General features: G+C 39.2%; 1 protein-coding gene across 6 annotated transcripts in view; it reads left to right on the top strand.

The window, feature by feature from the left end:
• Positions 1-18,693, top strand: part of LOC113995907 — a 286,496-nt gene that overhangs the window by 202,479 nt on the left and 65,324 nt on the right. The window lies entirely within an intron of this gene.

Genomic DNA, 18,693 nt, shown 5'->3' with positions numbered 1-18,693 from the left:
TGGTTCTCTCCGTTCCTTTGAAAGCAGCTGTCATATTACTTGAAAAGAATTATCTAGTATTTAATTACTGTGATGTGAAAAAGTTCCTTAAAGAAGCAATTTTTCTCTAGTTCCGCAGGTAGAAGGTGAAGCCAAAAAAAACTCTGACGGGTGCAGGTTGGGGTGAATAATGCATTATAAACTACAATTGTAAAATGACAAAGCAAACCACATAAAAATGTGGAAGTGGCAGGTAAACTATATTCTTGGAAAATTATTGGGCCAGTGAGGTCTAGAAATGTATTGTTTCAGTGGTGTTTCCTTGATTTTATCTCATAAAAGTGAGTGTTTCTGAGTTAGTTTAAAATAATGGATATCCCGAACTTATTATATGGGCTCTCAGAAGTCAAATCAGCACACATTTTGGGAACTGGATTTTTACATTAAAATGTCATGCTCTGTAAGAAGACTTTTAAGTTGTACAGTGCTTATACTCACAGGTACAGGTACTGCGTGATAGGGCAGTAGATAGAGCTTGTAGCTGTACTAAGTTTCAGTAAATCCTGTAGCAATAATGAAAGCTGATCTGCTTTTTCTTGGCTAAACATGGTTCTGGGATGTCAGTATGTTGTGAAGCATTGGCTTCACAAGCAGCCATGTGTTTTTAATTCAGCAGTTTTAATTACAGGAAATTTAATGATAATGAATAGTAACCAAAAAAAATATAAAGGAAGAAAAGACAAAAGAGAACTTAGTTTCCATCCAAAGGAAAGAAGTATTTTGGTAATAAACTGGTGCCTTTACATCGGAAAATTCATTTATTGTACTTAGAGCATATCTGCTAAATGTTAGCAATAGTCCTTTATTTTGTTCTTACTTTCCTTTTTATTTCTTCTTTGGTTTCCTTTTTATGGCTACAAATATCTATTTAATAATTGGAAAAACATTATGGTAACGTGTGATCCTAAACAGGAAGGCAGCTGGTGTCTTAAGAGTTTGGAAATAGGATATCAGATTTTGTCACTGCTATAAAGTCAGTAATAAACTCAGGCAAAATTTTGGCCCTGCTGAACAAGTGTTTGGCCATTGACTTCTGTAGAGTCAAAATTTCATTGCTGGGGGTGATGAGTAATATCCTGAATCAGAATCTGTGGCAGGCAGAGGAAAGCTGCCTGTTTGGCTTGTCTTGGCTGAGGCCTGGAGCTCTCTCCTCACTGCTCCATTACCCGGGCTTGGACTGAGATGTTCGTGGTCCCTGGACCTGTATCAGAGAGGGATCCAACCTCTGCAGCTTGTACCTTGCCCAGTAGACTTTCCGATGATGGCACAGGCAGAAAGGTATGTAGTTTTTTGTTTGTTTCATTTGTTTTTGTTTTCCAGAAGTCCTGTAAAAGGAGTTTGGAGGATTTGCTGTTGCTGTGTCCTCTTTGCTTTAACTTTTAGTAAACAAGTCTTCAGTTCTCCCAGTTTTGCTAGAATCAAAGAATGAAATAACTAAGAAAGAAGTGTTCAGCAATTGGCACCAAATTAAGCATAAGGATGATAAAGTGTAGGATCATAAGCCTGGAAAGCTGGCCAGTTAAAATACCAAATGATCCAATTACAAACAAAAGACAAATTCATACTACAGAGGAACTGTTGAGGTCGTTTGTTCATGGTGATTCGCTGACTGAAGGAGTTTGGCCAAGAGCAGCATCAGTTTACATTAGATTTCATTCAGACTTATTTTTTATATAGAGTATAATCAATTAACTATTGTGATCCTTATGTCAAATGTTACAGCTAATTAATTAGCTTTATCTAACTCTGTTGGTAAATTTATTTATAGTTGCAACATACATAGAGTTAGGATATTAATAAAAAGGTGAACTCTTAGTGATGCTGCAGCTTGTTTGGTAGCCACCTTTTTTTGCATATGGAATCAATTAAATTTCAAAAATACAAATTTTCAGAAGGCTGCAAATTCTACGTAATGTCTGACAGTCACATTCTTAATTTTCCACACCTTTATTAAAAACATGTATTGGATTAATTTTGAAATTGAAACTTCCTTTTAACTTCAGTGTAATTATACTTCCAATTTAAGAAGGTGTTTCTTCATAGCCTTTATTATAAAAAGTTCAGTAGTGACAAAGAAGATGTTAGAAACTTTAAATACAGTAAAATTTTTAAACCTATTTTGTAGTCCATGGTGTTGTTTGAAGAACAAATGAAAACCTAAAGGGTTTGCTTTTCACACCTGAAATGCCTTAGGTTTCAAAGAAATCTCAGTGCTTAATTTCCTTTGAAACTCACCAAAAAAATCTGGTATTTTTAAACCCTGAGGATCTAAACTGAATTTCACCCGGTTATTTCTGGTTTCTCTGTACATGCTTATGAGCAAAGATCAGGACACTAAGATAACAAGGATTTCTACCATCTTTCTTTTTAAGTTAGAACATCTTAATTCCTTATTTTGTTGTTCTTGGTGTCATGCCCTTAATTGCGTGCTAAAAATTAATTGGAAAGATGGGAAGACATGTTTGTAAGCTAATGAACTTTGGCCATTTTATTTTCTTATGTTTAAATACAACACATTATGTGCATGATGTCTATACAGAACTAGTGTGATGTAGTATAGAAGATGGAGCCAGGCTCAGTGGCATTCACTGAAAAGATGACAGCAATTCTGTTTAAAGATGATTTGAAAAAAACAGAACTTTTTACTCTGGGTGTGGCCATCAAGGAAGCAGGATGTTCAGAGAGGCTGTGGATTCTCCATCCTTGGAGATATTTAAAACCCAACTGGACACAGCCCTGAGCAACCTGTTCTGGCTGAGCCTGCTCTGAGCTGGGTTGGCCCATCAAAACTCCAGAGGTGCCTCCCTCTCTCAGTCTTCTCTGTGAGTCTATACTATGGTCTTGGCCAATGTAATAACTTTAAAAACTTTAAAAATGTGATTTTAAACTAATAGTCTCACAGAAACGCAAACTAACCAGATTCTGAAATTGTACTACATGATGTAAAATATATAGATAATATGTTTTCAGGATATATTCAAAGCCAACCTTGACCTAGAATTTGGTAACTGTTACTAAATTGCAAGTTAAAGTATTTTATATTGTCATCATAAACAAGGGGATTCTGAAGAGTAAAACCATAGAAGTTGAAAAAGCAGAAAAGTCACAGTGTTAATGCAGTGTTTAAAACCATGTCCTGGAGGCAGACATTAACTAGCTGAAAAGTATGTAAATTAGGAGCTTTTAAAACAGTGCGGAGTTGCACAAGTCATTCATTAAATTGCTGTATGTTGACTTTCCACTCTTTTTTTTTTTTTTGTCTTTACTTCTATTAAAAGCGAGTTCCCCTCAAAGCTGCCCCAGTCTTGTAGGAACTGTGCTCTGTCCCTGATTCCAAAAACTCTACAGTGTGCATTTATGTGCATCTTGAACAGCTACAGACTTTGGTGGGGTTCAATGTGCAATATGATGATGTTGCTAATGTGTTTATTTCTTGTGCTGTGATGGTGTTCAGGGTCTGAGCCCAGAGCCCCCCAGCAGGAGACTCTGCCTGTCCCAGGAGCCTCTCCTCGAGCACACAGTCCAGGTCAACACTGCAATAGCCTCCACATGTGATATTAGTATCCTCCACCTTCCCCCAGCTTTCCAAAGGGCATTTTGGGGGATATCTTTCCTTGGATTAATTATAATTTTGTAGGGGCAACATTCTTGAAGGGAAAAGGAACACAAAAGAGAGGAAAATAAATTAAGGAAATGGAAGTATAACAACATTTGGAGCATCTGAATGAGCAGGTGGAGAAGTGTGTCTGATGTCTAACATTTGGACAGTGTGTTTGCATGCCAAAAACTGTTTTAAAAAACATTGTTGTTCTGTACTTGCATTAGTTGATAATGCAAAAACTCATGGCTTTTTTTTTTTTCTTTTTTCTTTTTTTTTTTTTTTTTTAATGTGTAGGCAGCATATGCCAATAGTTTTGTGGGGAGATCTGGCTTCTAAAATGGTGTCCTTTCACTGCATCATTATCTAATAGCTTTCTTCAGTGAACAAAGCAAAAAACCCCACAAATTTATAACCAGTTCTTTTACCTTTAAATTAGCATTACATTTTTATTATGTGTTTGTTTACCTTTGTAAAAAAGGTGCTAATTTTTTTTTTTGTTAATGATGGTTTAAAGCAATAAACCAAAGCTTTGAATAGCATGCATGGACATGCTTTAATATATTCATGAGTGATCAAAATACAGTACAGAAATCACATATGCTGCTCTGCTGCAACTTTCAAGGTTCAATCCATCATTCTGGAACCCAGGGGGCTGAGATTTGACATCCTGCCTAGAAACCATACTTCAGATTGGCTGGAACTGTGCCATCTTATGTTCAGGTTAAAAGAGCAGCTGTAATTTGTCTGGGTAGCACTTTAACTATGCACAGCAAATCGTAAAACCCATTTTCAGTAATAAACTTGAACATAAAATAGGTCCATTTGCTTCATTTCCTGATCCATACAAGATTTTCATCAATTTGATACAATACCGCTTGGAGTTTGATCTTATAATGATGTAGATTTCTGTAACAATCTTTCTCAGATTAACAGTTTTATTTAGCATATATCTACTGTATGTAGAAGGTTTCTTTTTTGGCATTTAGTGGTAGCCTTTTTCTATTGTTCTTTGGAACTGAAAATATGAGAATAATTTCATAGTAGGAGTTAAATTTATATGTGATTGCCACAATAAATAAAACCCAATTGTAGTCTTTTTTTTCAATTGTAAATACTCTATCCTTTTCTTTTCCCCCTTTTATGTCTTAGCAAGGCTTGCTTGCAAGGGAGTAGCAAATGCAAGTATTCCTGGCAACTCAGTGAAGATATTTTAGGAATATATATAAACATGAATTTTATTTATGGCTTTGGATTTTAATGATTTTGGATTTCAACCTTTTGTGTACCACCCTTGTTTGCAAGCATGGCTTTGCTTGAACAGCAAGGTCCAGCTTGAGAGGGCTAGTTTTCTGTGTAAAAACCCCAAGTGAGCTCCTAGGATGACTTTCCACAGAGGAATGTGCCAGTGAGCCCAGCTGTGAGGAGCCTGACCGCAGGCAAGCAAACTCACCTGTGCATGGAGGCTGTAGGCTTTGTTTCAGCTCCTTTTGGATGGTGCACGGTTTGGGTTCCACTATTGTCTTCTGATACAAGTCAGCAGAAGCTTTGTGTGCCCATACAATGTAAGAAACAACTTTAAATGTCATTCTCCTTCAGTAGACTACTAATGGTTTGACCATTAAATAGTTTAGCCAGTCCCCTCTGAATCCTCAGTGCATTTACTTCACTAACCTCCCGCCAAGTGCCAGATCACTGTGTTTTCTCTTTTATGAGGCCATTTCTCTATTTGCATTTCTGCTCAGACTTCTCTCTTTCAGCTCCACAGACCTCTCCCTTTTTGGTTATGTTTTCAAGTCTTACAGTTTGCCAAGCCAAAAGGAAAACCCCACATCACTCTTCCAAAGCCCTGTCCCCCATCTCTGAGCGGAGGAGTTACATTCACGAGACAGGTCTAGCACCCCTGGGTGCTGCCCATGCACAGCCACTGTGGCTGGCACAAGGGAAAGTTCTTTCTCTTACCCTTTCCTCAATACTGACACTGTTGGCAAGATGCTTGTCTCTGTGACTGTATTGTTGTAGCTCAGCCTACACTACTGAAAACACATTCTTTCAAGATGTTTGTTTCCTTTTAATGTTTTGGCCCTCTGAAAATGCCTCTGGAATAAGAATTTATGGGAGTATAGAGTACTCATATTAGACATGCACTTTGCTGGGGTAGCCCAGCCAGGGAAAATGAAATGTGTTTAAGTCTATTCCATCTTTCCCCACCATAGTTAAGTGAGAGCAGGCTGCAGGATAGCACAGTGTGTGTTGGTGGCCACACAAGCACTCGGTATTCCCTGGAGACTCGGAGGTACGACAGCTGCATATAAATATGCATAGTTGGAGAGATTCGTGATTGTGCCTTGTTCCAGGGCTGATTGGCTGTGGTGCTGCCACTGCAAATCAATGAGCGTTTCCCTCATCTATCAGCTGCTCGCTTGCTTGGAAGCAGACAAAATGGTTAAAACACCCACAGCCCACAGAGGGCTCCTGAGTGAGGGAGACTTGTTTGCTACAGCACTCAAAACATTTCCCTGAATCTACAGTAGCTCTCAGTAGATGAATTTAGCACTCAGCAGATTAATTTAGCTCCCAGTGTGCTGGATTTAGAAAGAAAAACTAATATAGATGAATACATTCTGTTCAGCCAGCATATTTTGTTTTGCAACAATACACATGTCTTATTTGAACTGCAATCTGGTTGGAAAGCATTTTGCGAATGGTGCATTGGTCATAAAAATGAGTCATGCTTGCTCATTTTTTAAAAAGCTCTCAACTAGTGCAGATTGAGGAAAAAGGTATTGAGCAATTTGATGGAGAAAGTCTCGGAATTTTAGCCATCTCTGATATGCTTTGGGCAGTTTTTTAAGGTAGACTTCGACATTGTGTTGCAAAAAAAGTAGCAGCTGCTTTTCCCTTTGTTACCTGCATAGCCTAGTATGTGATGTGTGCCACCCTGCTCATGGTGGCTTTTCTCATTTGCCTTCTGGATTTACAGTCTGGAAGCTGAAGGTATGCCTAATGGCAGTTTGGAAGAGCTCTTGAGGAGGGAAAAACCAGGATACAAAATCCATTGTTTAGTGTAACCTTTAGCTTCCTTCCTTAACCTGGAATATGTCACAAAGAAAGCAGGACTATATTGCTTATGTATGGTAGCAGTACCTTGCTTATGATAACAGCAGTGTTTATTGTTTCAGGAGCTGAGAAACTGAATAAAAAGGTAAAGACATAAACTAAGACATAAAAAAACCCTAGGAACTGAGGAGATCATTTGAACGATTTTATTTGAACATAAAATGGTCAAGGAAATGAAAAGAAAAATGCTGTGAATGCTTGAAATGACAAGCTGGCTTTCTAAAGTAGTATCCTCAGTAAATGAGTATCTCATATGAAAAACTAACTCCCAACACATCTTCCAGAGCTGCTGTTGGTAAAGTATTTCCACTACCAGCAGCAGAATGATCATTATAAAGCATTCTTTCAACAATCTATTTTTTAAAAAAAACATTAAAGAATGGGTTGAAGAGCAAATAGCTCCTTTCAATTGAGTCGGTGCTGTACAGTGCAGATCTAATTTACTCGGGAGGATCTCTGCTGCTACAGTGATGAGTGCTTTATAGTAGTGGTTCCCAGTCCTATTTAATGAAAGGACTACTGAACCTTTTGGAGAACAAAAACCAGAGACCTTCCTCTTAGTAATACTGCAGTGGTTTTCATTTAACAACGGATAAAAATGAAGCAAAACTTCGGAAGCTTTTTTATGAGGTTTGTTTTCCCCACTTGTTTGTGTGCTGGCTTGCATGTGCAGGGATATGCATATGTTTTCTTCTCTCTGTTTTTAAATCCTACAATATTTTTGGAGTTTATCTTGCAGTATCTTACAGGCTACCAGCAGCTTTTAGTCAGTATGTCGAGGAGCACTGCTAGGAAGACCGCAGAAGGCTGGAGGCCTGGTTCCTATGTTTGCTAGGAGCCTTGCCCATCAAACTGCAAAGCCTTCTGTGTGCAGTTGCCCTCTTTCTTCAGGATGGTAAATGTTCCTTTCAGTGAGAGACTGTGAATCGTGTGGGATTTTACCAGTTCTCCTGTGTGGAGGATGATGAGGCACAGCGGTGCATCCGGAGGGCACTGCAGGGAGGCAGTGGTGACTCACCATGCCTTCTGGCTCCTTTTTTCTAGGAGGAGTGGGAATGTATTATGAGTAAATCCTCCTACTGGAAGAGGAGAGTGAACAACCACTATCCCACGTGGACCTAGCGAGGTTGGCCATGTGTTTACTCACTGCCTGGATGCTCAGAAGGGCAGTAGAGTATCTATGTATCTATGAGTACAAATTATACGTGTAAAGGTCATGGGAACATTCCTTCCCCACTTCCACATCGTGTTTGGCTTCCTTGGCTGGGGGCATAGGTGTCCAGTCCTGAGGGGAGCTGTGAGAAACCTGAGGGGGGCTCACCCTCCTCTTCAAAGCTGCATTTCAGCCCTGGCGCTGACACACCACAACCCTTCCCAACCCTGGGCCCCTCTGAGCTGGGCTCCACCCTGACCCCAACTCTACCCCATCCCATCACAGGGGCTGCCTTCCTGGCCAGCTCTGGGGCCTGCAGTGGCCACTGGGGATGGCTGAGCCATTCTTGACCCTGATCACCATCCCCAGCCTGGCCCAGCTCACCTCAGTAGGTGCTGTGGGAAGGGACAGGTTGGAGAGCGATGGCTCTGCACCACCCTGGCAACCCCGTGTCCCTGGCCTTACTCCTGCAGTCCCAGATCCCCAGTGGAGGGATGCAGAAGACATTTCTTCATTACAGTGACGTTTGGGCCACATTGGAAGCAAGGAGAGGTTTCTACTAACTGAGGTCCAGCTATTTATTAGGTCTAGTTTTGAGTAGCACAATCTTTTAATTTCCTTTGCTATGTTGAGGTGGTTTTGTAGGTAAATACAAATCATGGAAAGCTAATGCTGATTCACAAAGATGCAAGCTGTATAGAAGGGCTTTGTGAGTGCTGCAAGGTTGAGTACCCCGGAACATTACCCTCCACAAATATGTCAGGGGGTTTTGGTAGTTAAGCTTTACTTTTGGTAATCTGAGATTTTGCAGGTGGACCCATGGATGCTATCAGCTATGGGAGGACACCACAGCATCCTGCTGCTGCTGCTGTGAATCCTTACCTTCCACATCCTGCTTCATTCGTCTCCTCCTCTTCCTTTCAGGGTTTCCTTGTATTCTTGGCAACAGCTACAGAGGAAATTAAAGGCTTTATTTCCAGACTAGCTTCAGATGTCACAAACATGGAGGCCAGTTTCTAAAAATCCAGTTCTCAAAACTTCAGTGTTTATTGTTTTCTGTGCTTCCCTGCCAAGACCTTCTCCCTGCTGTGGCAAAATACTGCCATCTGTAAGATATATCAAACTAAATGTTAGTGTGGTAGTACTTGAGAATGCCATGTGCTCATTCATAGCCTTGTTATGGATTAAGATTGTGCCAGACTTCATGGCATGCAGGGCCTTGTTTTGAATGTCTTTTTTTTCTTGTTGTTTGGGGTTTTTTTTGGGGGGGAATTTCCCTTTAGATTCAGTATGGCCCAGTTTAAAAGTTCCAGCTTCGGACACATCCATAAGTTGGGATAATTTCATCTAGATCTGCTCTTACACATAAATGGACATTGTGGCTCACATGTGTGCATGGAAACAAGGGATAACATCTATTGATAGAAGTGAGTTGTCTGAACATTGTAATATTATAGCAAGTCCCCACCAGGGTAGCAGTAGTGTGCCGATAGCTTCTCATAAAGAATATTTGCTACTATAAGTTTTACAGAAGTGAATTAATATCAAAACATGGTCTTCCTTGATCATTACAATAGTATATATTCTTTTATACAAAAAAGTTTCATGATCATGTTAAATGAGTTCGGAACAAAATTGGCTATTTCTTCCCAGGAACACAGTTGGCCATTTCTTCCCGTTTCTGTGATATAATTTTAAGCTGCTATTTTCAACATTCTTGATATTACTTCGTAGGTTATAAATGATAAAGTGAACTAGATAAGAGAGGTTCAGATTTCCACCTGAGCACAAACTACACTTTGCTATAGGAAAAGGACAAAACAAGCAATATAGGTGTAGTATAAGTTGCTTAAATGGACTACTCGTCATCAGATGTTCTTTTCATCTTAGCTTGAGAAACTTAGAGAATAGAAAGTAGACTTGGATTGACTTCATCAATTCATGGAATGTGGAAAGTTTGAAACAGATACCCTGTTTAATGAAGTTACTACCATTTAGAAAGAATATTTGTTTTGTTTTGAAATTCATATAAACTTGGACCCAGAGGTTGTATAGTTTTGGTCCTAGGAAAAAAAAAATTGTTTTATGAGGAACAAAAACTATTTTAATTCCCAAAGTTCTACCTGTTTACTGGAAATAATTTTTATTTATGATTTTGTTTGGAGTAGGCAAATGATTTGCAAACAGTATTTGTCTTTATCACCTTTACCTCTTCTTTCCCCTTTCCCTATCCCTCACCTAAGCAGACTTACCTGCCTGATACAGGTAATAATTTGTAATAACTTTGTATCTAAGGAGTTGCACTGGCAAAGTCACAGCGGCTACCTCTGGCTGCTGTCTCTGTGTAGGCAGTATTTCTTCATGAGATAGTAGAGCTATCTCATTTAAACAGACTCAAGAACTGTTCGGTGCCTGGAGAAAATTCCAGTCTTCAGTAAAGAAAGCGGATATCATCATCCTGAATAGAACAATGCTTAGAATTTTGACATTTTTCCTCCTTATTTGATGAAAGCTTTGACAAAGGGTGCTGATCAGTATGCTGTGATGGGCCGTGATTTCCCAAGGAAAGAAGATGATACTGAAAATAGCAGAGATTTCACTATTGCTTCAGAATTCTGCTCAGAAACCATAGGTAACATGTTCCTTTCTTTTCCCCTTTCTTTCTTCTGTTGTTTTTTTTTTCTTTAACTGCATCTGGTAATAGCTATAGGCCCATCCATTTTTATATCACAGACTAAAATTAAAAGTACTGCACACGGTAAAACATGAATGACTAAACAGTTTCTGGCTAAAGGCGTACACAGGGAGGAAAAGATGCTCTGTTTCCTTGCCTTCAAGACAACCCAAATAACTCATCTGCGCACAGATCATTCCAAGGGCAGCAGGGGAAAAATCCACATACATAGGATTTGCTGAACCCTTATCATTCAGGAAGTAGGAGGAATAGTCTTTAGATTAGCATTCTAGTCTGGGTTATCAGAGACACAGCTTTGGTTCCTGAGTTGTCGCAGATATCCTGCCATTAAGTAGCATAAGTAGTTTTCCTATGCCTCAGTTCCCCATCAGGTAAAAATAGGGATCTCTTACAGGGCTGTTGGGGGGATAAATACCTAAAGCTTGTTAAGTGCTTGGATTATTCAGTAATAAAGCTTGTCTAAGTACCTCAAAGCACTGTTTAGGCTGGAATGTGTATATTCTGTATCCATACACCAAGGACTTTCTTAGTAGCTTGGAAGACATGGAACCAATGCACCTAAGAGGATGGAAAGATCAGCAATGTACTGAACTGCACTTGTGTCAGAAACAAGAGACATTTCTTAGTGGAAGACAGTTCTTTGTGCTGCGGCTGGACATGACCTAAGTAGAAAACAATTGAATTGCCTGGTCCAAGGAGATGCCAGGGAACAAGAGAAAACTCTTATCAAATGCTCCATTAAGAGAGGAGTAAGTGGAGGAGCAACACAGACAAGTACTTTGTAAGGAGGAATATTTCTAGAACTGATGGTTCTTCATGGAAGTCAGACATACAGGAATAGGAATAAAAAATGGAAGAAAATGAGGCAATAGGATGTAACAGAAGGATTTTTCTCCTGGTAGGCTACATAGCTCAAGACATAACTGGGGAGTTGGAAAGGGAGAGGGAGAATATGTTGGAGAAGTGGGAGAGAGTGACAGTAGTGATCACTGGAATACATATGTCAGTTTATTGTATTTGACTAGTGAAAGATCAGTGTTGTGGATGAAGTTGTGCAGACAGGAGAAATCACAGAAACATCAGAAATCAGAGTATTTATAGTTTGCAGCAAACATTTTGTGTGAGATTTCTGTATTAGAATTGTCAGAAGAAGAATAATTACTGAAATACTTCTCTCCAGCTGAAAAGCCTCTGAAAGGAATCTGTCTGTGTTACCAGAGGGAAGAAGGGTGCTCTAGAGATAACGAAGCTTTTTCAAGGTTAAAGGCAGAGGTCACGGCAGTGCTGTAAATTCCACCAGCTCCAGTTGTCTGTGTTGGGCCTCAGAAGGAGACCCCAGGCTGGCTGCGAGCAGCGAGCCGGGCTCACATGGGCGACAAAACCACAGCTCTTTTCTTAGTCATGATAGTGAAAAATGCATTGTAGGTAAGTGTTTGGCCATGCAGGCAACAGGTTCCTGATGTAAAAATAGTTGTGGGTGGGGGATGTGACTTATGTGGAAAAATACTGAGGGATGAGGCAGTCAACAATAGGGTAAGCAGCGGGAATGCTGAAGCTGTACCGGGAAAAACTGGAATTTATCTAGGAACAGATGTCAAAGGTTTAAGGTAGAGAATAATCTTTAGGACAAAATGTAAGTACAGAGTGTTTCTGACTGGATTTGGAAGGTGAAATATTCAAATAATATCTTTGAGAATCTCTGGGATTTGAGTTTTTTCTTAGTTTTGTGGTTTTATTTTCTTTATTTTGCTAAGACCATGCAGTTTCACAGGGAAAAAAACGAAGTACAGAGTGACATATCATCTCATCCCACCTCCTGTATAACACTATATTTGGATAGATTTGTTAGCTGAGGTTTTTGTTTGACTTGTTTGAGGGGGTGAGCAGCAAACAGAATATAATTTTCTCCTGTTTAGTCACACTAGTGAAAAAATGAGCAATTTGGTGTTTAGCTGTCAGGTCTATGTACTGTTCCTCTACAAACCTTGTTTAAGAAGGATTTAAGTAAATACAAATGAAGTATTGAAAGAGTAAAACATCTGGAGTGTTTTAGAGATGCACTGAAATATAATGTAATTAATTTCTATTATGCTAATTATACCTATTATGAATTAAAGCAGATTCCACTTTACAGCGGTTGTTACGTAACTTGTGGCTTTGCAGTTCTTTGAAATGCAGCTTTCCATTCATGTGGTATAGTAAAGAATGTTGCAAGACAAATTACAAAGCTCAGCCAAAATAATGCTGAAAATCTTAAACAAGTTACTCGACTGGATAAATAAATAATGTAATGCTTACTGTTCTTTTTTTTTTTTTTTTTTTTTAACAAAAAAGAAATAGTAATGTAATGAGACAGGGGTGAGAGGGATGTGTTTTGGTTTTTTCTCGTTTATGGTTTAATGGAGTTACTCTGCACTTATAGTGAGGTATCTGAGATCAGGTTTTGAGCTACTATTCCTGCATGGTATTTGGTATTCAACAGTACATTCAGCTTTGTGCTGCACGGACTCTAAGTGTAGCACATCACTGAGCTTGAATGTTCTGGTGTATAAGACAGGGGTGAGTTCATGGTCAGGTTTTACGAACAGCAGCATTCACAGTCACAGCAAAACAGGGTGAAGCACCATGCTGTACCTGTCTGGAACAGGCCTCTAGAATGTCTTTGCCTTTTGCCTGCATCTGGACATGGATGTGGAATTTTTTCTCCGTAGGGAGACACTTCGGATTCTTAAAAAGGTGCAGGGGGACAACAGGAAAACAGAAATCTGCTTTTGCCTTCAGAAGGGGAATAAAGATTGTGGTTTCGGGGATGGTTCCCCACAAAGTACCTGCCACGGGAGTGAGCTGCAGGGGACAGTGGCTGTGTGGGAGATGTGGATGTGTCTTCTGATCCTCCTCCAGATGCACTGGAGGTTTTACATCTCTTTTTCTGCTATAATGGGCTTACAGTGCAATCCAACCCCTAGTAAGTATGTTAAAATTAATCCTGTTTTAAGTAGTTTAGGAGGAAAAAAGACTTTTACTTAAAAGACTGTCCTGTCTTTTTAGCAGTGAGTGAAACTACTACTATAAAACAAAAACATTTATAAAGGCTTTGTGTTGGTAAACTGGTCATTGCTTGTGTATTGTTGTAGGAATCTGACTGCAATTAGCAGACCCAATATTTGAGTCTAGTTTCACCCCTAATTTAAGAAGTGAAGTGAACCTGAAGCCTTACAAAGTAGAATAGATCTTGGTGGGGAAAGAAGTGTTAAGTTCTCACTCCCAAATCTCTCAACATTTGCAAGGACCTTGAAGGTCTCAAATTCATTTAATAAAATGTTTAATTTTTCTGTATTATGCTTCTGAGACACAATTGTCCACAAAATAAAAATTATAAAAATACCCCACAAAAATCCATATCAAGAAAATCCCTCTATGTAGTTTGTCTTTGGTCACACCAACACATGAGGAAGAGTTTGATTCTTCTCATACTTATGTACTTACTTCAAATGCAGAAAATACCATGAACATTTTTTCACCACAAAATTATCCAGCCCAGTTTTAGTGGTATCTGAGGTACTGGTAGATGACTTCTTCAAGGTTTTCTGCATTAAATATGACTTTTCAGTGTTTTCAAATTGGCCCTGTTCAGCTGGAAATATACATTACAAAAAGGGAATTTTTTTAAAACATTAAAATTCAAAGAGTGTCAGCATTTTCAATACTATTTAGAGGATTCTGTTAACTCTTTATGCATGCATTTATTACCATCTCCAGTATTAGAAGTCTTTTCCTCCTGAAATGTGTACGTTTGTTTTTGAAAAAAATGCAAACAATTTTATTTGACTTAACACTTTTTTAGATTATTTTATACTGTTGAGTTCTGCACCTGTAATATAACTTTTATTTTGTTGTAGCTCCCTGATGGGATCAGAACTGCCTTATCTGACAAACCTGCTGTCATTCAGTTGTGTGTTCCGCTTGGATTGTGCAAACTCTTGCGTGTTGGTTGCATTGCTTTCACTGTAAACAGCATAAATAGGTTTGCAGAGCTTTTCCTGATGAGCAAAATTAATTTATTTAGATAGGACTTCAGTGTTGGGATGTTGATGGTCTCTCAAAGGCCCTCAGGAGCTGCCACAGTGAGGGTTGTGTCCACACCCACCTAGATGGAGTTGTTTCTCACTGTTGGTAGAGTTCAGCTCTGGCCCTACCTCACCTGTTGCAAAGCCTGAGCATCCTTCACTCTTTGCAACCATATTTCTATTTCAGGGGACATTAGTTAGTACAGCCAGACTAAGGTCCATCTCAAACTGTGTATCTTTCCTTCAGCCTTGGCAATGTATGTACAGGCTGCTATCCCTCTCAGGAGGACTGAGATGGAGGAACCAGTATCTCTGCCTTGTGTCACTGCATGCTGAGTAGAGCCATAAGTGTCTTGGGGCCATTGGGGTCACCCTGGAAACCCTTGCTAAGTTCAGCTGGTTGCTTTCTAGGAAAATGTTAGGGATAAAAACTGCGAAAATAAACATCATCCTTCCAAGAGTGATGTATCATAATATATCTGAATCCACCTTGAGAACAGAAGCCTGATTCCAAGCTGGAAAGCTGTGGGTAGCTGCCACAGGGGATAAAGCAGTTGCATGCTGAAAAGCAGGAATGTGCAGCTCTCAAAGTTCACTGAACATATTTGTTGTTGTGTTTGTAACCAGCCCAGTATTTTGCTGGTGTAAGAAGGTGTATGAAGCCCATCGCAATATTACACACAAAAAGGCCATAAAAACACTGTGTAAAGAAATACATGCTGTCTTGAAATGCCTCAATGCTATCACAAAGGTATTCAACTGTGATCCTTCTGTTTCCACAACTTTTTTAAATGGGTATATAAACTGACAGATTTCTTTTATCCATTGACTTTACATTGTTAGCTGGAGGATTTACAGTGCCATTTTTTTTATAGAAAGACTTGAGTCTGTAATAATAAAATAAGGCAGGTTCTAATACTTTAAAAAGCCTGACTTTAATTAGCCAGTGTCCATTTCAGTTGGCCCTCTGTTCTTAGTCCTTTTTTCTTTTTTCCCATAAATAGGTGTGGAAGTGGATGTAAGAAGTTTAGGCATTATAATGTACATTCCAGGATTGTTTGTGCTGACCTGACTTTAATGTCTACAGACTAGGGTCAGAAAAGCCAGTTTAATTATGTACAAACATCCAAGAGCTATAGACAAGAGCTCCAGTCTGTTGCTTTTAGCTATTGATAGGGATAACCCCGGCACTGATGACAGTGTTGCAAAATAAAGATCCCCCAGAAACCCAGTTCATGGCATCTTTGTTCCTAACCTGTGACTTTGTAGAAGTCCTGATACTTCAGCTTTTAAAAATTAATAATGTAGACCTGAAGTGAAAAAAAAAAATACTTTGGAAGGGGGGATGAAACAAACTCTTCCCTTTTCATCTTTCCCCAATGATTTGCAGGCAAACACAACCCCAGGCAACTTCCGAACCTCCATAATTGCATTGAATTCCTTGTTAATTGGACCTTTCTCTTGCTATTGAGTTCTTTCTTGAATAATGCCTGTTTTATAATGATTTGTGTGCAGACAATAAATGTAGAGATTTAATAGGATGAAGGCTGTGGCTCCAAATAAAGGTATTTAGCCCTTAACTCCCAATGAAATCAATACCCTTGCAAATCTCTTTATGACTTAAAATTAATATGCATAAAATAGGATTACTATTAAATGTTTAAAGAGTAAGAAGAGACTAAAAACACTGTTCTCCTCTAAAGTGACTGCAAAATTTGTATCTTTAGAATTGCATGATAATTGTCCCAGTACCTTGATGGTTTTTATATCATATGTGCTCAGTTTGAAAATAAGAAGTTGGCTACTATGTCTGCAGACTCTGCAAACTAGAAGGGAAGCTTGCATCATTTCTTGCTCGGACTTTATCAGAGGTAAAAAAAACCCCTGTCTTCAGTCATCAGACTCTTCATGATGCCTGTTCCTCCAGTGAGAGTGGGAATAACAGTTTGGTTTTGATTCATTAGAAGGTAAAGAATTCAAGTTACTTTCTCTAAGCAATAGAGAGATAAGTGGACCAAGGAGTGGTGAGCAGTATCTTTTGCTCTGAAAAAGGCTGAGACATAATTAATGAAGGAAGTGGAGCTGCTGCTTTTATTTCCCCAGAGCAGAGTCATATGTTCAGAACTTTTGGCTGGTACAGGAGTGCTGGCAGCAATGCCTGCATCAGCAGGGATGGGTGACCATCACAGTTTTGAGACGTGGCCAAGATAAGTAAATTGCATCCGGTCTGTCATTAATGCATTTACTCTTGCTCAGTTTTCATGCCTATCATCACACTGAAAGTAACAACAAAAGTACCCAGAAGTCTGACAGGGAAGGATAGTTTCCTCTCTGATTATAAACAAATATAATCATCAGGACTATGCATGTTTGGTTCTGGAGTCTAACCATGGGTGATTGAGAATGGTGGGATATAGCTGTTGTGACTGGAGTTCAAATCCAAAGCTTCCCTCACAAAACTGTCAGGAAAAGGGTAAAGGAGCAATCATCAGCAAGACTGCTGACTTTTAGTGCACAAAGTAGTAGTCTTTCTCAGACAAACACTACTATCTTCAACATGGAGAGACAGATATTCTCCTGAACGTCTTGCTGTTCTGGACACATTTGGACTGTTTGTCCAACTGATTGCACAGCAGTAGATTCTGGTTATGTTTTCTGTTGGTTTTAGGTTTATTTTTTGTTTGGTTGTTGTTTATTGAGTACAACTCATTCCACTCCTGTATAGGACCTCAGAATAAAGGATTATGTAAAGCATAGTCACCAGTTTAGTTTATCCTTTATGCTATCATCAGTCTTCTTTTCACTGTTTTTTGCATTTGCTCAAATTCTCTTACTGTTAAATTGCTCAAAATTTTCTTGCTATTAGATGTGAGCAGAGGAACTGTTTTATCTACAGTTACCTGCACAGTCCAGTGGCACAAACCCAGTAACAGGGCTGTAGTTGGGACTGGGAGGATAAGTCAGGTGATATGTCTTTCTGAAATGAGGTAGATGTTCTCAAAAGTCACAAACAGGTAGATGGCAAAGGAAATGGTAACAGCATGACTGTCTCATCTTAAAGTTGTTTGACCCAAATCCCAGTTTTTAAATTAAGATAAACAAGTCTAGCTACATCAGAAGAGTGCTAATGTAACAAGAAGAACCCTGATTTTGAGCAGGATACACTCCAGTTTTTGCTGATAATAGGGCTGATTTGACAGGGTTTGCAGTTTGTCTGTACCTTTTCCTGTTGCTATTTATTGATCCATTCCAAAATTCTCAGCACCGTGGTCACTGTCCTACCTTTTAATGAAAAATGTGAGGCTTGTTGGCCAATACTCATATATGGAATGATGTTCCATATGCCAGAAACTGCTGTCTCTGATGAATGGAAGCGAGGTGATAGAACTGTCTTTCTGTGTTATCACAGTCTTTTTCAAGAGCCTTTTGTTGACATTGTTTGACACTTACCATTATGAGACTTAATTTCCAGAGTCCAGGATTGAAATTATGTTTCTTTTCTTGGGGTCAGTGAGTATTTAATCAAACACTACCAAACAACTCTTCTGTCATACCAGTTTGCAGACAGGATGGTATATGCTGTCAGTTATTCCCTGACCTCTCGGAGGATCGTCTACATGTTCCAGCACTGGAGCTGGTGATTGTGGCTGGCAGATATCATGCTTCCTAACACAATTTCTGAAGGTTTTATGCATTCCAAACACCCTGATTAGACATTTGCTTATCAAGAAAACCTGTGTTATAACATTATTGAAGTGGTAAAGTCAAACAGTACTAGAGTGGCTTTGTGCAGCTTGATGTAACCGCCTTCTGCAAATGTGCTGGGGGAATTTTTTCTTGCTTGGTAAGAATCTTCTTTTTCATACTGTTCTCGATCCAAGCAGGGAGTGGATGGGCCACCTTTGAGGGTGAGTTTGGTTTGTAGTAATGGAGAGACTGAGACCATATCTGATCAAGAAAAATTTTGTCTCATGACAAAATTGATTAAAGCCCAGGAGAACAAAATTCAGTCCTCTGATTT

The sequence above is a fragment of the Pipra filicauda genome, unplaced genomic scaffold (assembly GCF_003945595.2).
Source record: "Pipra filicauda isolate LSUMZ 115617 unplaced genomic scaffold, ASM394559v2 scaffold197_size1571708_pilon, whole genome shotgun sequence".
NCBI lineage: Eukaryota > Metazoa > Chordata > Aves > Passeriformes > Pipridae > Pipra > Pipra filicauda.
Note: the sequence above shows the minus strand (reverse complement) of the source record. Positions and strands in the feature narration are given on the sequence as shown.